The sequence below is a fragment of the Hyla sarda genome, chromosome 6 (genome assembly GCF_029499605.1).
Source record: "Hyla sarda isolate aHylSar1 chromosome 6, aHylSar1.hap1, whole genome shotgun sequence".
In the NCBI taxonomy this organism is placed as follows: Eukaryota; Metazoa; Chordata; class Amphibia; order Anura; family Hylidae; genus Hyla; species Hyla sarda.
Window position 1 is genome coordinate 115,267,453 of NC_079194.1, and position 27,760 is coordinate 115,295,212.

The window sequence follows — 27,760 nt, forward strand, 5'->3', positions numbered from 1 at the left end:
CCACCAGTTGTGCAAGTTCTCCAACTTAAAAAGATGAGAGAGGCCTGTAATTTTCATCATAGGTATACCTCAACTATGAGAGACAGAATGAGAAAATAAGATCCATAAAATCACATTGTCTGATTTTTAAAGAATTTATTTGCAAATTATTGTGGAGAATAATTATTTGGTCAATAACAAAAGTTAATCTCAATACTTTGTAATATACCCTTTGTTGGCAATGATGTTTTCTGTAAGTCTTCACAAGGTTTTCACACACTGTTGCTGGTATTTTGGCCCAATCCTCCATGCAGATCTCCTCTAGAGCAGTGATGTTTTGGGGCTGTTGCTGGGCAACACGGACTTTCAACTCCCTCCAAAGGTTTTCTGTGGGGTTGAGATCTGGAGACTGGCTATGCCACACCAGGACCTTGAAATGCTTCTTACGAAGCCACTCCTTTGTTGCCCGGGCGGTGTGTTTGGGATCATTGTCATGCTGAAAGATCCAGCCACGTTTCATCTTCAATGCCCTTGCTGATGGAAGGAGGTTTTTACTCAAAATCTCACTATACATGGCCCCATTCATTCTTTCTTTCACATGGATCAGACCTAAAGCATGATGTTTCCACCCCATGCTTCACAGTAGGTATGGTGTTCTTTGGATGCAACTCAGCATTCTTTCTCCTCCAAACACGACGAGTTGAGTTTTTACCAAAAAGTTCTACTTTGGTTTCATCTACATCTGGCACTGCACGATTTAAGTCCCTGGCGGCGTAGTGTGTTACTGATCGTAGCCTTCGTTACTTTGGTCCCAGTTCTCTGCAGATCATTCCCTAGGTCCCCCCGTGTGGTTCTGGGATTTTTGCTCACTACTGTTGTGATCATTTTGACACCACGGGGTGAGATCTTGCGTGGAGCCCCAGATCGAGGAAGATTATCAGTAGTCTAGTATGTCTTCCTTTTTCTAATAATTGCTCCCACATTTCATTTATTGACACCAAGCTTCTTGCCTACTGCAGATTCAGTCTTCCCAGCGTGGTGCAGGTCTGCAATTTTGTTTCTGGTGTCCTTCTACAGCTCTTTGGTCTTGGCCATAGTGGAGTTTGGAGTGTGACTGTTTGAGGTTGTGGGCAGGTGTCTTTTATACTAATAACAAGTTCAAACAGGTGCCATTAATACAGGTAACGAGTGGAGGACAGAGGAGACTCTTAAAGAAGTTGTTACAGGTCTGTGAGAGCCAGAAATCTTGCTTGTTTGTAGGTGACCAAATAATTATTCTCCACAATAATTTGCAAATAAATTCTTTATAAATCAGACAATGTGATTTTATGGATTTTTTTTCCTCATTATGTCTCTCATAGTTGAGGTATACATATGATGAAAATTTCAGGCCTCCCTCATCTTTTTAAGTGGGAGAACTTGCACAATTGGTGGCTGACTAAATACTTTTTTGCCCCACTGTATATCCCTGGTGCAACTACCTCTGTCCAGTTCGCTCTTCAAAGATGCACATATGGACATTCAGATGTAATGCTAGTCGGACTTTAAGCATGTGATTCCTCCTGTAGCACTGACAGATACAATGTGGACAGGGCATATAATAAATGTCCTACTTTACAAAGGACCTATCTACTCTTCTGTTATCTGTTTAAAAAAAAATTCCTGTATTCCACATGAAATAACAATTCCAAAGCATCTTTTATTAGAATTCTGTGCTGCTCTGTTATCCTATACATGTGTCAGTTTAAGAAAGGGAGATCAAAAACTGGTAAGGCCATGTTCGCACGGCAGAATTTCAGAGCGGAATCCGCTGGAAAAATTCAGCACAGAAATTCCGCTGCAGCATAGTTCCATTGATTTCAATGGGATTCTACTGCATTGTGTAAACAGTGTAATTTCCACAGCAGAAATATCTGAAGCGGAAATCCTGATTTTGTTGTTCACAGAAACAATAAACAGGTGCATTGTTTCTGTGGATTCCAAAGAGACGTCACATTTATGAGCGGTCCTAGCGCCGGCGAGACATGAAAAGTGCACAATGTCCACCTGTTTTTACCACGCGGACATTCCGAACATTTTCTCCACGTGAACAAAGCCTAAGTGAGTAAAATGTGTGGAAATGTGCTGTCTCATAGACCGCAATGCATTTCCAAGCGATATCCGCAAAAAGAATAGGTGTCTGTGCACAGTGCAGCAGAATCCTATTGAAATCAATGGGACTTCGCTGCAGCAGAATCTCCGTGTGGAATATTTCTGTGGAATTCAACACGGACACTCTGCCATGTGAACGTACCCTAAAAGGTAAACCAGTTGTTCGTTTATTCTTATAGTGAAACCTCTTTGAGAAGATCACCCCAGTTGCATAAAAAAGTATCTTTTCTAGGGTTGGTTATACAAATTCTGCACTGGATAAAGAGGTGATCTTCTCAAAGAGGTGGTTTTGAAATGTGGCTTCAGTGTATTTCCAGGAAATACACTGGAACAGCACAATACCAAGTACAGTGACCCCCGACCTCTGATGGCCCCGAAATACGATAATTTCAACATGCGATGGCCTCTCAGAGGCCATCGCATGTTGAAGGCAGCATCAACATACGATGCTTTTGTATTTCGGGGCCATCGCATAAACGGCTATCCGGCAGCGCAGACTGCTTCAGCTGCCACCGGATAGCCGTTACGGTGCCCCGTGTGGTCCGCTGACGATCTCTTACCTGTCCTCGGGGCTCCGGCGCGTCCTATTCGGGATCCCCTCCACCGCCGGCGCTCTCCATCGTCGTCAACACGTCATCCAATAAGAGCGGCGTGCGTAGCGACGTGATGGCGGCAATGGAGAGTGGCGAGGGAGAACGAGGATGCCGGGGAAGCAGAGGCCTTAATGGAGCATCGGGGACACCCGGAGAAGCGGCGACACCTATGGAGGGCGACGTCCAGGGCAGCGGTGACGAGCGGTGACAGTCCGGAGCGGCGGGGGACAGGTGAGTACAACTTCCTATACCAGTGGTCTTCAACCTACGGACCTCCAGATGTTGCAAAACTACAACTCCCAGCATGCCCGGACAGCCGTTGGCTGTCCGGGCATGCTGGGTGTTGTAGTTTTGCAACATCTGGAGGTCTGCAGGTTGTAGACCACTGTCCTATACTTTACATTGCACGGATCCCTCAACATCCGATCGTACCATCGTATGTTGAGGGACCACTGTACTTTGCAGGGATGCTCCAGAATTGTTATTTCATGTGGTGTACAAGTATTTTTTAAAACAGGAGAACTAAGACATCCTCTGTACCAGCAGGGTGTCAGGGAATTGTGAGCGTTGTAGTTCTACAACAGCTGGCTAGTGGATAGAGCACTGGCAATGACATGGTTACTAGCAGGCAAAGGATGGGAGAATTAATCTGTGGTTTTCGGAGGGCAGAATTGCCATTAATCAGAGCCTTTCCACAAACCTAATCACAGCAATTCCTGCATAATTTAACTGCTTAACATCACCAGAAACAAAAGGCCAGTACTTAGCATCTTGTGTGTTAAACTGCGAAATCATTCGCTCACGCCAACCGCTGACCTTGGCTTCTCTGCGCCGACATTCGGAAACAAATTAATGAACACGGCCTGATGAAACCAGGCCGAGGTGTAATTAGTGTGCAATGAATTATGGGTGCGAGTCAGGACGGGGTCTGTCGTCTATGTGCTCCAGTGACTGCAGCTTCCTCTGTGCAATGCAAATTCACATATTAGTTTTCTTCTAACAAATGCATTTTTATTATGTTGGATGTCTTTGAGCCTAGGTGTCCAGTAAACCTATAATGACGCTTTGTTTTTCAAAATAACAGGTTATAAGCCTTAGTTTGAATTAAATAAATTTTTTCGGAGTATCCAAATAATGTCCCAATGAGTTATGTCCAGTGGATACCTAAAAGTGATTTCTAGCTTCTAGCAACTAGTTTTGACTTTTATACGTAAGCTGCATTTGTATTAGTTATCTTGTCCTTTTCCTTTAATTCTTATTTTTTTCTTATTTTGGGTCAACATTTTGGAGACTTTGGAACAAATTTGTAGTTTTCCATAGTATTATGATCTCAACATACAGTGTTAATCCTGGAACCAATTAATATTTTAACTTGACAGACCACTGTACCGCCTTAAAATGTATACTGTAAGCTCCACCTAGAGGCAGCTACAGGCAATCAGAGTTTTGATCTCTCTGTCTTTATATATGGTATGCTGCAGCTTTGGCTCCCAGCAGGAGGGGAAAGTCCATTGCCCCCTCTAAATGCAGATTTTTCTTTAAATATAAAGCCTTCCAAAACTTGCAGCAGGATGTAAAGTAAGAGTGAAGTCTTGGTCCTGTAAAATTTTATTTTTATAAAAAATACAAAGTTTGTAGCCTTGGGTACCCTCATTCCAATGTTGGTTTTGTTTTGTTGTAGTATCTCTCCATTATGATATGGGGATTTTACTATTTTGTACAGTATCAGCACTTTTCCATATTTTTTTTTCTTTCTTATTTTGTTACAAGTAGTCAGTTTTTATGCAAGTTTTTTCTTTTTTTAGTTTTTTGAAGGAAAACTGACACCCTGTTTACCTGCACTAAACCCAATACACTGGGTAATAGTGTGGATGAACAGTATTAAAATGAGAGGTTACTTACATAATTCTGTCCAGCAGATAAAAAGTTATCCCCGTTAGCAGCATTGCTATAGCACTGCTGTCCTAACCCTTTTATGGGGTACTCCGGTGGGAAACATTTTTTTTAAGTGTTTTAATCAACTGGTGCTAGAAAGTTAAACAGATTTGTATATGACTTCTATTAAAAAATCTTTACCCTTCCAGTACTTATTGGCAACTGTATGCTACAGAGGAAATTCATTTATTTTTTTATTTTATTTTTTGTCTTGTCCACAGTGCTCTCTGCTGACACCTGATGCCTGTTTCAGGAACTGTCCAGAGCAGGAGAAGATTCCCATAGCAAACCTATGCTGCTCTGGACAGTTCCTGACACGGACAGAGGTGTCAGCAGAGAGCACTGTGGACAAGAAAAGAAAATAATTTTTCTCTGTAGCATACAGCTGCTAATAAGTGCTGAGAGGATTGAGATTGAAATCTGTTTAACTTTCTGGCACCAGTTCATATAAAAAAAAAAGTTTTCCACCAGAGTACTCCTTTAAGGACACAGGGCATAAATCTATGCCCTGATGCCCTGGTACATTTATGTCCTGTCCATGAAGCGAGCACCAGAGCGGTGCTCGCATCATGCACAGCAGGTCCCGGGTGATATTAGCTGCCAGGGACCCACCGGTAATGGCGGACATTAGCGATCACGCTGATGTCTGCCATTAACTCCTCAGATGCCATGATCAATACAGATCATGGCATCTGCGGCAATGTGGGCGCTGCGGGGATCTGATCATCCAACTTGGTGGCAGGAGGTCCCCTCACCTGCTCCGGCCGTCATCCCGGGGTCTTCTTCACTGGTCTGACATCGAGCAGACCAGAGAAGATCGCCTATAATACTGATCAGTATTACACTTCACAAGAGAGCAGTGTACATTTGAAAAAGCCCATCCTTAAAATAAAATTCAAATCTTTTTCCATTTTGCCCCAAAAAGCATTAAAAAAAATGAATAAACATATTTGGTATCGCCACGTGTGTAAATGTCCGGACTATCAAAATATAATGTTAATGATCCTGTACGGTGAACGGTGTAAACGTAAAAAAAAAAAGTCTAAAATTGCTGCTTTGTTGTCATATCACATTAAAAAAATTATAAAAAGGCATTAAAAAAAAGTTACATATATGCAAAAGTAATACCAATAATTACAGATCATGGCGCAAAAAATGAGTCCTCATACAGCTCCGTATACGAAAAATTAGAAAGTTATGGTGGTCAAAATATTTTTTTAAAGCAGTACAATAGAAAAGCATATAACCATGGGTTTAATAACATTTTTACTGTAAAGTGTACAGTATGGAAATGAATACTTTTTTGGTTGCGCCATACATTTTATGGTAGAATGAGTGATGTAATTACAAAGGACAATTGGTTTTGCGACAGAAACAAGCCCTCATATGGGTCTGTGGATGTAAATTAAAAGTTATGATTTTTAGAGGACGAAGAGAAAAAAACGAAAACGCTAAAATAAAATTGGCTGTGTCGTTAAGGCTAAAATGGGCTCTGTCCTTAAGGGGTTAAAAAAAATGGCATGCGCATAATAAGTTGTTCACATTAAACAGATGTGTGATTAAAAACATTCCAATGAGAAAAGCAAAATTAATACGGATCTGATGTGTAGTCTGCCAGTAAAAATGAGCCCTAACATTAGCAGCCGATACTGCAAGCCACACAAACCACTCTTCTTTACTGCCAACTTTTCTATTTCTGCCTCACAAGTAGTCACTAAATAACCTACCTTCAACTTCTTCTTTTCTATTTCTGCCTCACAAGTAGTCCCTAAATAACCTAACTTCAACTTCTTCTACATCTAACTACTTCACAATCAGTAGTACTACACTCAGACCATCCGCACTATCCGCTGGAGGATAGATCAATGGGCCCATGGAGGATAGATCCCCAGTAGACCAATGGAGGATTGATCACTATTAGACCCATGGAGGATAGATCCCCAGAATACCTATGAAGTATAGATCCCCAGTAGACCAATGTAGGATAGATTCTCCAGTTAGCAAATGGAGGATAGATCGCCAGTAGACTCCCGAATGATTGATCACCATTAGACCCACGGAGGATAGATCTGCGTTAGACCCATGGAGGATAGATCGGCGTTAGACCCATGGAGGATAGATTGGCATTAGACCCATGGAGGGTAGATCCCCAGTAGACGCGTGGAGGATAGATCCCCAGTAGTCGTGTGGCGGATAGAACCCCCAAGACCCATAGAGTATAGATACCCAGTAGACTCATGGAAGATATATCCCCAGTAAAGCCATGGTGGATAGATCCCCAGTAGACTCATGGAAGATATATCCCCAGTAAAGCCATAGTGGATAGATCCCCAGTAGACCCTTGGAGGCTACAACCCCCGTAGAACCAATGTCTGTACCTGGGAAAGCATCATAGCTGCCACTTCAATACAACTCAAATGGTCATATGGCAGCCATTACAGATCCTCCAGGGCTTTTTGCTTAAATGGGCACTGTCATGAAATCTAAAAATTGATATGTTGTAGTACTTAAGTACTACAACACATCTCTAATATACTTTAATTAAAAAAAGTAATTTTAAACAAGTTTAAAATCACTTTTAAATTCGGCCACTAGGGGTCGCCCTCCTAGTGGCTGAATGCATTCTGCAGTGACGTTGACAGTGCAGTGACAGCCCCCGTTACCCTGTCCGGAGGCAGCTCATTGATCCTCCGGGTAAGTTTGCACCACTAGAGGAATGGGGTGGGGGAAGCGGGGTTCAGGGGAGCGCCGCCGCTCAGCACTAGAGGCATGGGGGTGTGGAGCGGGGTTCGGGAGAGCGCCACCGCTTCTGCTCCCGAAGTAGCACTGCTGCGCTGGTTAAACAAAGTTATTGTTTTCATCATAGGGTGCCTCCAGCTGTTTCACCACTACAACTCCCAGAATGCCCTGACAGCCAGTAGATGTCAGGGCAAGCTGGGAGTTGTAGTGGTGAAACAGCTGGAGGCACCCTGTATAGTGAGCTACGGGCGGAAGTGCCAGCCCCAGCAGGCATCAGTGACGTGGTGCCTGCTGGGGAAGTCTGCCTGGTAGTGAGTACACTACCAGGCAGACAAAAAGGCTTTTTAATATAGTAAAAAATAAAATAAAATGTAAAGGCAGGGAGGGGGTTAGGGATAGATGGGCAATAGGCAGGGACAGAAAGAAAAAAAATGGATGGTGGGAGCTACCCTTTAATTGAATTAAAAAGCTATGCATAGTAACACAGAAAAACATATCTATTATTCCCATATAACTAGCATAGTCTACCATTCGGAATGCCAAGAAATCTGAGTGACAATCTATGAGGGAGCTGTAAAATTACCTTATTAATCAACACTCAGCTCTCCTGGGAAACAGATACAACACAGGAATAGAAGGTAACAGTTTATGGGTTAACAGAAGAGGATGACTGGAGTAATGATAGTTTGTAGCCTGGAACAAATAAAACTACAATTTTCCAAAATGAGTGAACAGCAAAAGAATGGAAACAAAAGTGAAACCAATTTGAAGAAATGTGGCCTCCTTTTGTATGTGGCACAGCTGGATCCCACATATGTCCAAATGGAGTGTATCTTGTCACAGCGGCGCACCTACTATTCTACATTAAGGGGGTAATAGCTTTGGTTGCTATAGATACACTAGACCTGCCACTCGGTTGGTTTGTAAAGTGCTTTCATGTATGCTGCATGGAAACAGTTAATATGGATGTACAGAGCGTATATCCCAAAAATATGCAGGATTGCAGCGCTCGGTGTGCAATTTCAGCCATTATATAGTATGTCGTGTAATAAAGGAAAATAACATGTTGTTCACAGCTATAATACAATCACAGATTCTATTGTACCACTGGCAAAGTGTATAACTGATACATTTGTTCATATATTATGCAATCTGTCCTCAATAAAGTCTAATGTAAAAGTAACAAAATGAGTAATGGGTAGCAGGGAGGAATAGTGTCACATATTGATCTCCATCCACCAAGGATGGTCTTAGGCCATGTTCACACATTGCAATGTCCGCACGGAAAATCTCTGTGTGGAAATTCCGCAGACTGCGGGCGCTGACATGGCGCTAGGACCGCACGGGAATGCACCATCTCATAGATGGCTATGTATTCTGTGCGGAGTCCACAGAAAGAATAAACAGGTAAATTCTTTCTAAGGACAAGGACATCGGAAATTCCACCGTAAGCACAGCACAGCAGAATCCCATTGAATACAATGGGACTCTGCTGCTGTGGAATCTCTGTGTGGAAATTCCGACATGTAAACATAGCCTTAGACAAAATGTTGTCCTGGGCAAAATTTAAAATGAGGGCCCCAAGATCTTATCTACAGCACTTACTAGAACACAAAAAATAATTATAGGGGCATAAATATGTTAGGCACCCTCTCCTCCCCCAATACCTAGATGTTAATAAATAAATGTTAATAATTTTCTTTGCAACTCTATGATAGAGCGACGAAGAATCATGTGTAGAGCAACTCGAGTGAAAGGCAACAGTGCAGGCTTTTGATTCTCTCTACCTATGTCTGTCTCATTTATCAGAAAGGGGCTTGCAGAAATACATTTGCATGCTGCAGATAAATAAAAGTGATCTTTAGGCCCTGTTCACACAATGGAATTTCTGTGTGGAATTCCGCATTGGAATTCTGCACGGAGATTTCGCCGCCGCAGAGTCCTATTGATTTCAAAGGGATTCATGTGCGCTGTTCACATAGCATAATTTACACATCGGAAAACATATGGCGCCAAAATGAAAATTTCGGTGTCTGCAGAAAGAATAGACATGTCTATTCTTTCTGCGGACTCCATATGGAAATGCATTGCTGACAGCACATTTCCGAGCGGTCCTAGCAAGGGCATGTTCTGCCGATGCTCTGCTGTTGGGTGAATGTTGGCTTGGAAATTTTTTAAGTGCAACTACGATGTTGGTGCAGCAGCAGGATATACAATGGGGCAAAAAAGTATTTAGTCAGCCACCAATTGTGCAAGTTATCCCACTTAAAAAGATGAGAAAGGCCTATAATTTGATATTATAATAATAATAAGAAAAGAAAAATCCATAAAATCACATTGTCTGATTTTTAAAGAATTTATTTGCAAATTATGGTGGAAAATAAGTATTTGGTCAATAACAAAAGTTCATCTCAATACTTTGTTGTATACCCTTTGTTGGCAATGACAGAGGTCAAACGTTTTTTGTAAGTCTTCACAAGGTTTTCATACACTGTTGCTAGTATTTTGGTCCATTCCTCCATGCAGATCTCCTCTAGAGCAGTGATGTTGTGGGGCTGTCGCTGGGCAACATGGACTTTACCAACAGGACAGGAACACCGGTGGATGTGGATCTGCTGGACCTGTAAGGCAGATGACATGGACCATACCAGCGAGCGGAGTCTAAGGTGCCGCTGGCTTTCACCAGAGCCTGCCGCAAAGTGGGATGGACTTGCTGCGTCAGCCGGCACCCAGGTCACTACCCCTGGCACGGCTCGACCACACAGGTGGCTGAGGAGTTCGAGGCACAGGTAGTATACTCCTGCTCAGGATGGCAGAAGGTCAGGGCAGGTGGCACAGTAGCGTAGTCAGGAATGTAGCAAGTGGTCAGGTCACGGAGCAAAGGGTATGATACACGGCAAGGCAATACACAGGAATGCTTTCTCTCAGGCACTAGGGAAACAAAGAACTGGGAAAGAAGTATGGGAGGAGAAGGAATTTATTAACTGAGCCACAGTTGATTATTTAATTAATGGGCACACTGGCCCTTTAAATCTGAGAGATCCGGCACGCGCGTGCCCTAGGGGACGGGAACGTGCACCAGAGCACAGAGGCAGAGGCAGGAGGAGCAGGGGGTGAGTGATGGCCTGGGATTCATTTGCGGGCGCGTCCCGCGATGCGAATCCCAGCCCCACCGGCAGCAGAGAGAAGTGGGCCATGTGATTTTATGGATTTTTTTTCTCCGTGTGTGTCTCATAGTTCAGGTATACCTATGATTAAAATTACAGGCCTCTCTCATCTTTTTACGTGGGAGAACTTGCACAATTGGTGGCTGACTAAATACTTTTTTGCCCCACTGTAGTTTTTAAACTCCTGTAGCCAGCTGCTAATGCAAGTAGTCTACAAAATTGCAGATCGCCGCATAAACTTGCATATGACTTCTGAACATTACGTAGACCATTCGGTTAAATGAGTATTAAAAGTCTAACCTGCTGCCGCACCAACATTGTGGGTGCACTTAAAGTGGTACTCCCATGCCCCAGCATTCTAAACACTTTGTTCAGAATGCTTGGAGTGGGTGTCCGTGATCGTAACGTCAAGCCACACCCCCTCCATTCAATACAAACTACCGTCACGCCCCCCTCCCATAGGGGGCGTGGTGTGACATCATGAGGGCGTGGCCATGACGTCACAATCACGGCCGTCCGCTCCAAACGTTCTGAACAAAATGTACAGAACGCTGGGGCATGGGACTACCCCTTTAAAGTTGAAAAAGCCAAATTCAGAGGCTCTCAGGCTGATTAATATGAGGGAATTATCCACTGGAACAGATTTATTCCACTCTTTATATTTGTTAGATTTGGTCTGTAATTGAATTATCTTGACATCTCTCTCTGTTACTGGTGCATTGAGGCAGACCCAGCTCTCAGCATGCAAAAAATAAAGATTAAATGATTTTATGAGAAGGGAAAAAGCAATAGAAAATATAATAATTCATACCAGTCAGCATGTAACACTCTGGGATGTGCTGTAGTAGCTATAGTGCTACATATAAACACAAAACAAAAAAAAAGCGTAGCACTCTTTGTGAGCGCTATGCTATTTTTTCATTTTGTGTTTGTATTGGAGATTGCTTTATTCAGCATTTGAGCACCGCTTGGTTTTCATTGCAGTTTTTGACCATATAAAGCTGCCTTTCTGTCCTTCTATGCATTGGACCCTGCAGTGCCTACTTACTTTTTTGTTCTATAGTTGTTGAAACTTGCTACATATACATTTCTATAGTATACTCTTTTTTTTATTTATTTTATACAGCATGTCTTTTCATATGTCTTCACGACAAAGCTTTATGAGTTCAGTATTATCATATGGGCATTATGTGGATCAAAATAACCAGCTACCTTAATATTCACATATCCACCTACATACACATAACAGCTGCTTTTTAGGACGAATAATGTGGATAATGGTAAATAGTCTATTTTCTTAATGATTCTTCCAATCTGCTGCAAACAGCTCGAAATTTAACATTTTCTTATAATTGCACTTTAATATTTAAAGGAAAATGGTCGTCCTGTTCACCCACACTAAACCCAATACACCGGGTTATAGTGTGCGTGAACAGGAGACCAATCCGGGGTCTCTGACTAACTATCCTTCAGTCTGGTGTCCGGTACCTCTGAAGGTCTGCTTCTTTCGGCAAATTGCGCACTGGAGGCAGTGAATTTGAAAAATAATGGTCGCTGGTCATGTAAGCGCTCAGTAGGCGCAAGTACTCACATGACCAGCGCCACATGAATATTCAAATTCACCCGGCGGGCCCGCCTTCAGTGTGCAATACACCGAAAAAAGCAAACCTTCAGAGGGACCGGGCGCCAGACTGAAGGTATGTATGTTAGTCAGAGACCCCTCATTGGTCTCCTGTTCACCCAGACTGTAACCCTGTATATTGGGTTTAGTGTGGGTGAACAGGATGACAGTTTCCATTAATTTAACTCTTAGGCAATATATAAACAATTATAGAAAAAAATACCCTTCCATTTTTTTAAAGGTAATGGGAGGTATTTATTAACGGATTTATGTTTTCTATTGCGTATGTTTGGCGCATTCTCTCCACTGTGATTTTCTAAATTTGCTAGGATTTGACGGTTCTGTGTATGATTTTTGCAGTGGTCAGTAATTTATAATTTGCGCCAATTGTATTTTGGCGCTAATTTGCCTTTTTTTTTATACGCATGTTTGACGCAAATTACCTCCGACATAATTCTGACATAAAAAACACACATACCAAAGGAAAAATATGGTATGCGCCAAAGTTACTAAAAGACATGTGCCAAATGATAAATTTGGCGCATGTCCGTAAAAACCAAAGTAAAATAAAAAAAATGGGTAAAAAGAAACTGACAGGTAAAAATGATAACTACCCCCCCAATGTCCACACTTGATCTGATGGACTGATCAGATCCTCTGCATCAACTTTACTTGAATGAGAGCTGAGCTGGAGTTATGTGGCACCATCACTACATAGTAAATGGAGCCAATTGCTTCTGTTATCTTTCCTTGTGTAGGTGCGGAGGCCGTGGCTGTAACCAATAGTTGATCAGAGAAAGTTGGTGTTTTTCTGCACTCTGCTGATCAGCGATTGATGGCCTACCCTATTGAAGGAAATAAATCAAATTAGCCGAGAAACCCACGTTTAAATTCAATAATAATTTGAATACAATAAACTCCCTCTAGTGGTGGCTGCAGGCATCAAAAATGTTATGATTTAACACATTCAGGGCATTGAGCGTAAGGGTACATCTTAGACCTGCTCCAGTTGTATGAAGCACGCTTCATGTCCAGCATTAATCCTTTAGTTGCTGCAATCAAAGTTAATTGCAGCATCAGAAACTGGTAAAAAATAATTCCCAGCTAGCTCAGGGAGCTGATTGGGACCACAATGGCAAAACTGAGAGGACAGGATGGGGGTCTCTAATTGCCTCTGTTCCATCCGACAATACAAATGTTTTAATTTAGCTTTCACCATAGATTTTATAACATCACCAGTGATGTTGTTACAAAGCACATATGGTGGCACAAAAAAACAGGCCCTCATTTGGGTTTGCTGGTGGAAAATTTAAAGGGTCACACCTTAAAAGGAGAGGAGAAAATGTATTATGTTTATGCAGGTGATTTGAAGCTATGTTTGACATAAGTTCTCTGACCACTATAATGATATATTCAGAAATGATTGAGCACAGAATGTTGGACCTAAAAAATTACATGATAAAAGATGAAGGACCATTTTAGGCTTTTGTGTATGCCTAAAGAGAGGGCCAGATAATGTACTTGTATAAGGGAAGCTTTACACATTATTAACACTACAACAAGGGAAGAGGCACCTACAGAGAATCTGGAAGCATTGGCTGTAGTAGGATCAATACAGGGAGCGCAGAATTGGAACAAATAACTGGATTAATGTGGGAACTGTAGATAAGAATGCTTCATTCTGTCTTTCTATCATGGGAAATGCTTCCAAGACTTTGATAATTACAATTCCGTATGCATCAAACAAACTCCTCTATCCCGCCAGGGTTCAGAGAGGTTCTCACGCTAATGCTTGGAGACTAGTGGCAATGTGAATGTTGACATAAATAAAATACTTTAATGTACAATTCCAATTTAAAACACAATTGCATATTTAGCTTAATAGTTTTGTACCAATTGCATTTTATATCTTTATAGTAGTTGGAGCTCTGGTTTTCCTGTAGCCTTCATTAGAGGAAGCTTAGGCGCTCCCTGAAGACTGATTTATAATTGAATTTAAAGGGGTATTCCAGTGGAAAATGGATTTCAACTGGTGCCAGAAAGTGAAACAGATTTGTAAATAACTTCTATTAAAAAAATCTTAATCCTTCCAGTACTGCTGAATTTCTTTTCTGTCTGACCACAGTGCTCTCTTCGGACACCTCTGTTCATTTTAGGAACTGTCCTGAGCAGAATAGGTTTGCAATGGTAATTTTCTCCTGCTCTAGAAAATTCCTGAAATGGACAGAGGTGTCAGCAGAGAGCACTGTGGTCAGACAGAAAAGAAATTCAAAAAGAAAAGAACTTCCTATGGAACATACAGCAGCTGATAAATACTGGAAGGATTAAGGTTTTGTAATAGAAGTCATTCACAAATCTGTTTAACTTTCTGGCACCAGTTGAAATAAAAATTGTTTTCCTCTGGAGTACCCCTTTAATTGTTGCTTATGCAGTAGGCTCCCCCTAGTGGTGACTGCAGGAAGAGTATCAGAAGAGTACAGAATTTGGTGCTCAGATTAGGAGAACAAAGCTTTGGCCTATATAAAGATATCTTACAAAGTTACTTTGATGTTCATCGTTGGATTTACACTTCTAGGTCCTAATTCATTAATCCAACAGGGTTCTTCTAACATTGTGTATAAGTTCTAAATATAAAATTGCTCAAACAGTAACTCTTTTTTGTCTTGCAGGTCACTCTAGAGTTTCATTTGGGAATTACTCCACCTCTGCCTCCATGTTTCTTCTGTGGGGGGTCAGTAAGAGGCACCTTCAATGTGTGACACAATTACAAATGTATAGCCAATCAAACCAGTCAACTTCCTCTCCTTGGAAGTTTGCATTCATTCATATGAATGTGTCTAACACTTCAGGTAGGTTCTCAGATTTGCAGAGCTCTTGAACGGTGTAATTAAATGTCTTTTTAGGTCAGATGTGAAAATTCCGGATCAGTTTGGAAATATTTGGTCAGTTTGGATAGTTTTTATTAAGCTACTAGCTGAGTTCTGGGCGTTGCCCGGTTTTTCCTTCCTAATCCTTGTTGGGGAGTAAAATCAACAAAGGAGGAAGCTTTTGACTTCATATGCCATCCTCATATATTGTTATCATATCCCAACCCCATATCCTGTCCTCATATCCCCAACCTCCTATCCCGTCCTCATATTCAAACCTCATATCCTATCCTCATATCCTGTCATCATATCTCGACCTCATATCCTGACATCCTATGCTGTCCTCCTATCCGTCCTCATATCCTGACCTCCTATCCCGTCCTCATATCTCAACCTCATATCCTGTCCTCATATCCCATCCTCATATCTCGACCTCCTATCCTGACCTCCTATCCCGTCCTCATATCCCGACCTCCTATCTCAACCTCATTTCCCGTCCTCTCTCGACCTCATATCCCATCCTCATATTCCGACCTCATATCCTGTCCTCATATCCTGTCTTCATATCCCGTCTTCATATCCCAACCTCATATCCCGTCCTCATATCCTTACCTCATGTCCCGACTTCATATACCGTCCTTACATCACGTCCTCCTATCCGTCCTCACATCCCATCTTCATATCCCAACCTCATATACCGTCCTTGTATCCTGTCCTAAGGTGGGACTGATTTGTGATGAAGATATTGTAAGCTGAAAATAGAAGGGGACGTGGTTTTGTGGGACTGGGGATTTGCAAGCCAGACGGATGCACAAAAAGGGTATATAATAAAAGGGGTGGGGCTTAAAATATGGGCATGTCTTTGCGAGATGGGGTGATTCTTGCAAGCCGGATTGAAACATTCACAGGAGATGCAGAGCAGAGCTTGTGGAGTAAGGTACTGGAAGTCCCATACTTGCATGGGACTTGAAACAAAAACCCATCTTTTATATAAGGGTGTAGGTAAGGGTTAATTTAACTATCATATCTTTTTATTTCACATATAAGTAATATATGTACCAGGTATTATTGAAATATCTCCAGCCGTACAGAAGTTATGTGGGAACATACATTTCCCATTGATTTGCATGGGACTTTAAACAAAAACCCAGACCCTCACAAATGGTGGTAGTTAAGTGTTAAATTAACTATCCTATATTTTAAGTGGACATATAAGTAGCATGTGACCAAGTATTATGGAAATATCTCCAGCCGTTTAGAACTTATGCAGTAACATATATTTCTCATGGACTTGTATGGGACTTTAAACAAAAACCCCGACCCTGACAAATGAGGATGAGTAAGGGTTAAATCACCTATCATATGTTTGTTGTTGACATATAAGTAACATGTGTGCCAAGTTTCATGTCGATATCTTTAGCCGTTTGGGCGTGATGCTGGACCATACACACACACACATACACACACAAACATACATACATACACACACAAACATACATACATACACACACAAACATACATACATACACACACAAACATACATACATACACACATACACATACATACACACAAGAGTTTTATATATATATAGATTCAGTTTATCAGGTCAATGATCTTTCCTGAACAGTGGTTGTCTCTTTCCTGATCAGTAAAGAGTAAATGTATTACATGGTTATTACACTATACGAGCATCAGCCTAGTAGACTCTCTCTCGGATATAAGCGGATTACAGGGCCAATAATAGCCCTGTGTATTAGGGTCCTATTACATGGGGTGATTATCGCTGAACAAGCAGACATCACTCACCAGAGAGCCGACTCAGCACCGCAAACTTCATCTTATTCCATATAATGTAAAGAAGTCCGCAGCTACAAGCTAATAATGTACGTTCCTTAAAAATATTGCTATGGTGGTGTGGTGACCACAGGGTGTTGCGGTATGTAGCAGGGTGGTCTGGTGGTATTAACCCTGGGGGCAAGCTGTTGTTAACCCCTTAGTGTTCATGACGCCAGGATGCGGTTGTTTCAGTATAATAACCCCCGACAACCAGCCCAGAAACGATATGCAATAAAGCAATCTCCTCAGCAAGGGTTTTGCAATAACTGGAACATTTACTTAGAATATTCAGGAAACAGTCTTTACAGTAATGTAGCTTCCACAGAGGCAACCGGGACACAGGATACCTCGCAGGCTTGCTTGGACTTGTACTACTAATATATTCCTTAGCTGAGTAGTAGTCACTGGATTTGTAGAGAGAATTGTAACTCACGTTTTAGAAGTGACTTTGTGCTTCCCTTTAGATCCGAGAGAGAGAGAGAGAGAGAGAGAGAGAGAGAGAGAGAGAGAGAGAGAGAGAATAGAGACTACAGCCCCTTATATACCAGGGGGCTGGACTAAAGCCCTTTGGTTGCTAATGCCTGGGGTTCCTGTGCCCATGGAACTCTGGGTATATTGCATGACAGTAGGTCACATGACCAAGGAAGGTCCTATGCACTTTATACAAACTGTACAACTTTATACATATGAACGATAGATACACATAATGAATATACATTGCATTGACATGAGACAACAAGGGGAAGAAGAGCCCAATGGACCGAATGGACTCTTCCTGAGGGGACTTAAGGATGGTACAGGACAGGTCCTGTACCGGGACACCACAGTGGTGCTAGCTAGTGTTGCTCGCGTATATTCGCAATTTCGCGAATTCGCGAATATAGCACTATATATTCGTAATTACGAATATTCATTTTTTTTTTTCATAGTACACATCACAGTGATCACCCCTCTCTGCTTCCAGCTTGTGTGGTGTAAAGAAGGCTCTAATGCTACTGTGTGAGACTGGCGTGCGAATTTTCGCATATGCTAATTTTCGCATATGCATATGCGAAAATATAACGAGAATATCACGAATATGCAAATTTAGCGAATATATGACGAATATTCGTCCATATATTCGCGAATATTCGCAAATATGAATATGGCCTATGCCGCTCAACACTACTAGCATAAACAGGTCCAGAGCCAATAATATTTACACCCACAAAGATAAAGAAAAAATGCTGCTCCCACCATTTGAGAAGCTTGAAGACTATTCACACTTTATTCGGCATGTTGAACAGGTAGAGTGCAGTAACAAACACACAGGACGGCAGGATGGAAGATGGCAGAGGGAGAGACGGACACGGGGGGCGACACAGTTTTGCGTGTGTTTGCGCATTCACAAGCACTTCTCAAGGGCTTGAGAAACCGCAAATAAGGGCAAAACAGTATAATGGAGCCAGAAATCAGCTAGAGAATGAGCAAATGGTCATAGGTCAGCTGATAAGGTTTTGACCTGCTAGAAAAATGTGCAGCCAGTGGTTGATAACCAAAAAGGTTGACATCCATCCTCTCCCGACACTCGAACCATCTGTAAATGTGCACCAATTAATGAGATTGGCACTTGTTTACAGGATTGCTTGCGCTCTCACATACAGCCCCAAGCCCACTTTTACATGTGCATAATAAAGGTTTATTATGGACAAAGGTCACTTCCAGACCACAGGTCTAATGGCTTGCACTGACAGCATCATAGATCACTAGCTTTTGACTGTCCGGGCATACTAGGAGTTGTAGTTTATGCAACAGCTGAAGGCACACTGGTTGGGAAATATTGCCCTAGACTAGTGATAGCAAACCTTTTTGAGCCTGAGTACCCAAACCTTAATACATGACAACTTTTTTCCCCTCAAAGTGCCAGCACAGCAATTAAATCAGAATACTGAGGTTTAAGTTTAGAAAAAACAACTTAGGTAGGCAGTATGTTCCCACACATTAGGTTGCAGTTCCCCCACATTTGGTTGTAGTTCCCCCACATTAGGTAGGCAGTATAGTTCCCCCACATTAGGTTGGCAGTATAGTTCCCCCACATTAGGTAGGCAGTATAGTTCCCCCACATTAGGTTGTAGTTCCCCCACATTAGGTAGGTAGTATAGTTCCCCCACATTAGGTTGTATTTCCCCCATATTAAGCTGCAGTTCTCCCACATTAGGTTGGCAGTATGTTCCCCCACATTAGGTTGTAGTCCCCCCACATTAGGTGCAGTATAGTTCCCCCAGAGATATACAGCCTTCAGCCATATACAGTGTATGGCTGGAGGCTGTATGTCTGTGTACTGCCCCACTTCAGTGCTCCGTCCACCGCTCCTCCGGTCAGGGGTCACGACCTACTGCTATGGCCTATAGGCCATAGCAGTAGGTCCCGGGACCGGAGGAGCGGTGGTCGGAGCATCGAAGCTGAAGTGTAGCTGGTAACTTACCATGCCAGCCAGCGCATGTCCTCCTCCTCGATGCTCCGATACTCTGCTCCTCTTGGCGCACACATGGGACGTCCCTGCGTGCGCTACCTCCTGTTGGCCCCTGCGTTTTTAAAGTTAACGCAGGGCCGCAGAAAGGTAACCGGAACATCCTTGTGTCCTGAAAAGATCTTTCGGGGCACAGGGATGTCCAGGTTTGCTCCATCTGGCGAAGTACGGCCGCGTGCCCACAGAGGGGGCTCGACGTGCCACATGTGTTTGAGTGACCCATGTTTGAGTGAGTTTCCTCTGAGTCCTTTAGTTTCCTGCCACATTCTACAAAACTTACTGAGGTTAGATCCCTACTGCAGACAGGGACCAATGCAATCATCTCTGTACAGTTCTTTGAAACATGTCAGTGCTACATAAAGGTATACGATAAATACATTTGAAAACTGTACTTCATGACATGGATTGAAATTCATTTACACTTGTATTTATCAAATCATCTTTGTTCAGAAAACCTATAAAACACACACATTGCAGTGCCAGATTGTGTTTCGGATTGATTGTAAATTCATGCGTAACATGTTTATATATGTTTAGTTTGTTTATGGTGTCTTCAGTTTGCAGATCATAACTAGGATTATCAAAGAAAATGTGGGTACAATTGGTTGTAAAGAAACAGAAGACATGTAACAGTGAAACCTTAATGGTTTGGAAGTCCCCCTGTAACCATCATCTGGCTTTTTAGCATCTTTGCATTACTTTACAATGAAGAAAATGTAATGACTTGGAACATGTTTTGTAGACACTCCCTGCTGGTATATTTAATAATTCTGCATGATCATACTCTAAGGGAAGAGTGCCTTGAAACTGGTGTCCAGACTGGTACTTTTACTATATAACTCTACATGATTGTACCTGATTCTAAAGCCAGTTGGCTATACCACTGATTGTTTTGGCATAGCATACTAACAGGGGACAAAGGTGAATGGTTCTGGCCTGCCGTTGGCCATTAGCACAGGGGAGCTCTATCACTGACTGATCGTTCTTGTTGGGAATTTCAGGAAAAGATGGTATATCTACTAAAACACGTGGCGCAGCCTTGCCCAAAATCGACCCTTATATAGGATTTATATCACTGCTTGTACTGCTTAGAATTCAAATTTAAAAATATGCACCCTACATCTAACCTTTTACTGCTTCCTACCAACTGACCTTGCCAGGACTAATCTCTGAACGGTTGCCAGGTATGCAAATACATGTCAGCACCATGAAAGATGTCACTAGCAATTTCCTACTGTGTCTGTTTACAATGTTCTGTTAATATAATATGTTCTAGTCATGAAGCCCCAAAGGAGAGGATAGGCAGTTCTTGGATTGTCTTAACCCACAAGTACGAATCTACATCCTTCTTATCAGTAAGCTTTGGCAATGGGAGAGTTAACCACAAGCTGTTCTTACCCCAGCCATAGGACAACTCTGCCTGGATTTAGTGCTTAATAACAGTTCAGCTTTCTTCCTTTTATCTTTACATGAAAGCCAGAGAGGATTCCCTGGCGATGTTATGAAAAACGTATTTCACCAGCTGCCAGGATCCGCAACAGCTGACCCCCCTTAGCTTTTTATTAGCGCTCCAGTGTGAACCCAAAGCATTGGTGTAAGGGAAAGTTGGGGGAGCTGAATAGTTAAAGCTAAAGGTGATATAGATAATAGATAGATAGATGTCTGATAGAAAGCTGTCAGTGATGGTGGGTGGCCATCATAGGTGCGGTAATGTAAGAACAGTGGAATTAGTGGGAATTTATAGGCCATACATGTAGAATTTTCACAGATTTGCAAGGCATTTTTAATTGTAAGTGACCAATTCAAAACTCTATAAATATTACAAATCAAATACAAAAATAATTTGCATTATACTGTGCAATATACCAGTTGCATTATTTACTTTCAACTATGGACCAATCAGCAGCAGTGTTTACAATAAACTGGATTATTGACTAGCAGCTGGATTTACACTAGGCTGTAGATTGACCACTGGCGGGGTTTACACTAGACTAAAAAAAAAATTTACAAAATCTCATTAAGCTAAAACAACCATTTATTAATTCCTTAAAAAATCCCACATCAAGTATAGAGAAAAAATGTTTTGAAAAAATATAATAAAAGAACATATACACATATAGGTTCTCCTATGATGAACACCTGTATATCCCAACGCGTTTCCCCACTTATCTTATGACATACAGCGGTTCATCAGGGGATCACAAAATACAATAAGCAAATAAATACATATAGATATAGAACTGCACATAAAGAAGGGGAATAATGTGACAGAATGGTAGAAAAATTCATGCACATAAAAAATCACATAAGCACATAAATTCTAAGTATGCAGGTAGCGATACAGACTCAGAGTGGCACAAATAGACATAGTACTAAGCCTTCACTGGATTATGTAGAAACAGACGATAGGCTGAACGAATTGCTTGTAGCGTCTTACGCATTATTAGTCCTGTAGCAAAAAAATAGCAACAGACCACATACAAAGCAGACAATGAATTAATAACATAACATATACAGCTGCAACACAACAATACATTGTATACAAAGAAAAATGAAAAGAAAAAAACATAGAAAGGAATGAGTGGTAGTGGCAATAGAGTTTTGAAAAGAGAGGATAAAGCTGATAATGATATTAACATATATATATATATATATATATATATATATATATATATATGTATATATATATAGGTGTATATATACAGTAAAGAGTACTAAGATGATAAAGAGAGGTAAATATATATTCAGATTTTTAAAAATAAAATAAATATTACCTCCAGACAATAGTATACCAAAAAATTCTGCCAAAAAACAGTGATTCACTGATAGATGAATCCCCTCAAAGATATGAACTGAATAGGATCCCACTAGAATATAGATATAGGGCAAGAATCACCATACAATTCACAGCCATAGTAAACAGAAAAACAGGTCCAGAGCAGCACTAATGTAAATGATGTAGACTAGTGGAGACTCCCAGTATTCACAGATTAAATAGGCTCAGATGATTCAGACAAAACTGCCACCTATGTATAAATAAATCAAACCAAAAGTGGCTATAGGATAGTTCAAATGTGAATATTACTGCCACCACCAGAAGCTGGTAATTCTTACCTAGATAAAGTATAGCTTAAGGCATCAGATATACACACTAAAGCCCCCATATGCTGTCACTAATGAGATACCAATCTGTAAACAAAATAAATAGATGTACATATGTCAAAGTTACCTACAAGTAGTCAGAACGACAAGCAACATATAATATAAACAGTAACAGCTGCTTACCCCCAAAACGGCATTTCTTAGGAAAAATAAACCTGTTCTGCGGCTGATGATCCACGCCGCAGACAACTACCATCACCCTAGCCCTCTCTTAAATAGCCTAATGGACCTGGCGATCAGCCGGGACGCCAAATGCGTCACTTTCGGGTAGTGCGCTTCACATGACCGCATCACCTTGACGACGTAAACAAAGTACGTCACATGACCATGGGTCAGGTGACCGTTACGTAGTCTCTCTATGGCTAAAATGCAGGTCAGTTAGTTTTGTCAACAGATCGCTAGAGACTCAGGGCATAGATACTAATATTTAAAGCAACACAGAGCAGGAATAGTCACACAGGAAAACTGAAAGATAGAGATGAGTGGGAAAAAAAAAAAATATATATATATATATATGCTATAATCAGTAAGAAAGAAATACAATTATTATAAACTGAGGACAAAAGACAAAGGGAAAGTATATATGGAATAAATATATAATAAAATATAGTGCATAGTGAAAGTATTCGGCCCCCTTGAACTTTTCAACCGTTTGCCACATTTCAGGCTTGAAACATAAAGATATAAAATGGTAATTTTTTGTGAAGAATCAACAACAAGTGGGACACAATCATGAAGTGGAACGAAATTTATTGGATATTTCAAACTTTGCTAACAAATAAAAAACAGAAAAATTGGGCGTGCAAAATTATTCAGCCCCCTTAAGTTAATACTTTGTAGCGTCACCTTTTGCTGCAATTACAGCTGTAAGTCGCTTGGGGTATGTCTCTATCAGTTTTGCACATCGAGAGACTGAAATTTTTGCCAAATTCTCCTTGCAAAACAGCTGGAGCTCAGTGAGGTTGGATGGAGAGCATTTGTGAACAGCAGTTTTCAGTTCTTTCCACAGATTCTCGATTGGATTCAGGTCTGGACTTTGACTTGGCTATTCTAACACCCGGATATGTTTATTTGTGAACCATTCCATTGTAGATTTTGCTTTATGTTTTGGATCATTGTCTTGTTGGAAGACAAATCTCCGTCCCAGTCTCAGGTCTTTTGCAGATTCCATCAGGTTTTCTTCCAGAATGGTCCTGTATTTGGCTCCATCCATCTTCCCATCAATTTTAACCATCTTCCCTGTCCCTGGTGAAGAAAAGCAGGCCCAAACCATGATGCTGCCACCACCATGTTTGACAGTGGGGATGGTGTGTTCAGGGTGATGAGCTGTATTGCATTTATGCCAAAAATAAAGTTTTGCATTGTTGACAAAAAGGTCGATTTTGGTTTCATCTGACCAAAGCACCTTCTTCCACATGTTTGGTGTGTCTCCCAGGTGGCTTGTGGCAAACTTTAAACGACACTTTTTATGGCTATCTTTAAGAAATGGCTTTCTTCTTGCCACTCTTCCATAAAGGCCAGACTTGTGCAGTATACGACTGATTGTTGTCCTATGGACAGTGTCTCCCACCTCAGCTGTAGATCTCTGCAGTTCATCCAGTTTTTTATTTGTTAACAAAGTTTGAAATATACAATAGATTTTGCTCCAGTTCATGATTGTGTCCCACTTGTTGATTCTTCACAAAATATTACAGTTTTATATCTTTATGTTTGAAGCCTGAAATGTGGCAAAAGGTCGAAAAATTCAAGGGGAGCGAATACTTTCTCTATGCACTGTAAATATATATGTGTCAATAGGACATCATATAAGGTACAATAACCATAATCCAAATTGCTCATTAGAACCAATGGAATTGAGGGCTTTTTCGCATCAGAATATTGTTAAAGGGTCTATTTCCAATATCTCGCCACAAGAAGTGGCCATCATGGGGAATGATGTTAGTCTAAACAAAAAAGAATATATTTTTTAATTAATTGAGTTACAGAAACAAAAAATATGAATAATCATAATAGTAATGAAAAGAGTTAACAACGGTGACAATGCTAAATTAAGCAACTATAGGTCAAACGTTCATTTAACCCGAGTGGAGTGACAGAGCGCATCCTAAAAATCCACTCCGATTCTTTTTGTAGGATGCGTCTGTTCCAAGCTCCTCCTTTCGAATCACCTCCATTACACAAAAAGAGATGCTATTAGTGTCACCGTCATGGTATTCCCACATGTGTAGTGACACTGGAGTGTCCCTTCTGTTTTGGATATTGCAAATGTGCTCACGAATCCTTTTCTTAAAGGGCCTTTTTGTTTTGCCTACGTACTGTAAGGGGCATATACAGGTGCCTACATAAATTACCCCCTCTGTATCGCAGTTTGCAAAATCTCGAATACTATACTCCCTACCAGTGACCACACTAGAGGAGGTTTTACATTGTTGCACATTATTACACACCCTACATCTTCCACAATGAAACATTCCCATAGGCTTTCTGTCTAACCAGGTCCTTTCTCTCTTCTGTCCCTGGAATGTACAAGCCTATCTTTCAATGACCTCCCCCTTCTAAAAGTGATGGCCGGGTATGGTGAGATACAGTCCTGGAGATCTTGATCACCCAGAAGGATTGGCCAATATCTCCTCAAAATGTTTTTAATCCTATCTGTTTGATTATCATAAGTACCGATTAATTTCACAACATTCTCGTCCACCACCGTTGTTTTGGGGATCAGTAAGGTTCGACGTTCTGACACTAAGGCCTTCCTGAATGGTGTTGTAAGGGTATCCAAAGGATATCCTAGTTCAGAGAATCTATCTTTCAACTCTATCTTTCAATTCGACAATCAATTACGACGGATACTCAAAAACTGTTCCATGGGGATTCCTTTTTTCCGTGACAAGGGATGAAAACAATCCCACCTAAGCAAATTTTTCGTCGATGTAGGCTTCCTGTATGTAGATGTCTCAAGAAAACCAGCATCCCCTCTCCTAATAAAAATGTCCAAAAAATGTAATTCGGCCCTATTGGTCTCAAACGTAAATTTCAAACCTAAAGTGTTGCAATTGACATCCTCTACAAATTCTTTAAATAGACCTTCACTTCCGGACTAAACAACGAATACGTCATCTATATACCTGCCCCATAAATTCGCATGTGGGTTCCACTTACTATCCTCCTCCCCAAAAACAATGGTACTCTCCCACCAGCCCACGGTTAAATTTGCATAAAAGGGGACCACCTGGCTCCCCATTGCAGTCCCCCTGAGCTGGTGGTAGTACCGTGAATCAAAAATAAAATAATTATGGGTCAGAAGAAAATCTAACAATTAGATGACATATTCTCTGTGGGTCCGGAAGTGAATGCCCCGGACTGAAGAAAGTAAGAGACCGCCCTATTTACACTAGACTGGACTGACTGATGAAAGCATATACACTAGAGTAAAGACTGACCAATGACATTGTTTACATTAGATTGTGGACCGACTAGAGGCATCATTTACACTAGATTGTGGACTGACCGGAAGCATTGTTTACACTAAATTGTGGCCTGAATGAATACATGCTTTATACTAGTTTGCGGACAGACTGGATACATGGTTTATACTAGACTGTGGACTGACTGGATAATGGTTTATACTAGACTGTGGAATGACAGGATACATGGTTTATACTAGATTGTGGACTGACTGAATACATGGTTTATTCTAGACTGTGGACTGACTAGATACATGGTTTATACTAGACTGTTGACTAACTGGAGGCAATGTTTATACTAGACTGTGGACTCACTGGATACATGGTTTATACTAGACTTTGGACTGACTGAATACATAGTTTATACTAGACTGTGGACTGACTGAATACATAGTTTATACTAGACTGTGGACTGACTGGATACATGGTTTATTCTAGACTGTGGACTGACTGGATACATGGTTTATTCTAGACTGTGGACTGACTAGATACATGGTTTATATTAGACTGTGGACTAACTGGAGGAAATGTTTATGCTAGACTGTGGACTGCCTGGATACATGGTTTATACTAGACTGGAATGACTGGATACATAGTTTATACTAGACTGTGGACTGACTGAATACATGGTTAATACTAGACTGTGGACTGACTAAATACATGGTTTATACTAGACTTTTGACTAACTGGAGGCAATGTTTATAATATAGAATAATGTATGGAGATAAATCATAGATCATCTATCATTTATCATTTATTAGTACTATATCAATTTAATTCAATATTTATTATTAATTAACACTATACTAATCTGTTATAATACCCAGTCAGTAATATACGTTAATTAATATCACCATATACTGACACTAGACCACCAATCACTATACATTCCATCCTGACATCCCACACAGAACACTATCATATGTGTATCTAGAGGTCTGTATCTCCATACATTATTCTATATTATACTTTGACACGTAGGGTTAACGTGTATCATACAGTACCTCGATACTCATTTATCCCCTATTAGTGTGAGCCCCCTACCTTCAATTTAATGTTTATAATAGACTGTGGACTGACTGGAAACATGGTTTATACTAGACTGGAATGACTGGATACATGGTTTATACTAGACTGTGACAACAAAAAACGTGGTCTCAAATGGCTGGAGGTGCTCAAACCCAAATGCAGTTGTGCATTTATACTGGGGGAGCAGATCCTGCCCTTGTAGTCCATTGCTAGGGGTGATCCCCAGCATAAAAATGCATGCAATGGAGGATGCCTGCAGTGGACTACAAGTGCCACAATAGAATCCCACACCAGATAAATGGTGTGGATGTGTAACAATTAGAATAATGCAATACAGAAATTTAGGTGCACTACTGTGGTAGATGTATACAATGACATTGGCTATCCCTCAACACTGATGTTAAAATTGAGACATTCGCCAGTGTATCCTTATATGAAGGACACACCAGAGCCCGCACACCAACGCTAAGGTTTCTCAAATGGCACGGGACCTAACGCTAACCTACCTGTGCGTAATAAGCAAAAACCAGGGGCCAGTGGGCAATTACAGCAGCATTAGGCCGACATACAGCCTGCTCCCAGTTGCCTCCAGTGTGACTGAGCACACATACAATGGGAGGAGGGAGAGACAGGCTACAAGCCCCACATAAGTTGGCTGATACAGATGCATGGCCTCACAGGTGCAACCTTAATGCTGCCTGGAAAAT

The 27,760-nt window shown here is 41.2% G+C and overlaps 1 protein-coding gene and 1 long non-coding RNA gene across 7 annotated transcripts in view; one reads left to right on the forward strand and one right to left on the reverse strand.

Annotated features, from left to right (window-relative positions):
- LOC130275997 (G-protein coupled receptor 22-like) overlaps positions 1-27,760 on the forward strand; it is a 430,686-nt gene that overhangs the window by 226,778 nt on the left and 176,148 nt on the right. For 5 of the 6 annotated variants that reach the window (XR_008844981.1, XM_056524776.1, XM_056524775.1 and 2 more), the window contains exon 3: positions 14,855-15,034. The exons of the other annotated variant lie outside the window; for it this stretch is intronic. The gene's annotated coding sequence lies outside the window, so the exon portion shown is untranslated. The remainder of the gene's footprint in view (positions 1-14,854; positions 15,035-27,760) is intronic. 6 annotated transcript variants of the gene reach the window in all.
- On the reverse strand, positions 21,387-22,951 carry LOC130276002 (uncharacterized). Its single transcript, XR_008844985.1, has 4 exons — positions 22,684-22,951; positions 22,513-22,587; positions 22,173-22,265; positions 21,387-21,847 (listed from the first exon to the last, which is right to left on the reverse strand). It is a non-coding gene; the product is annotated as an uncharacterized LOC130276002 (long non-coding RNA).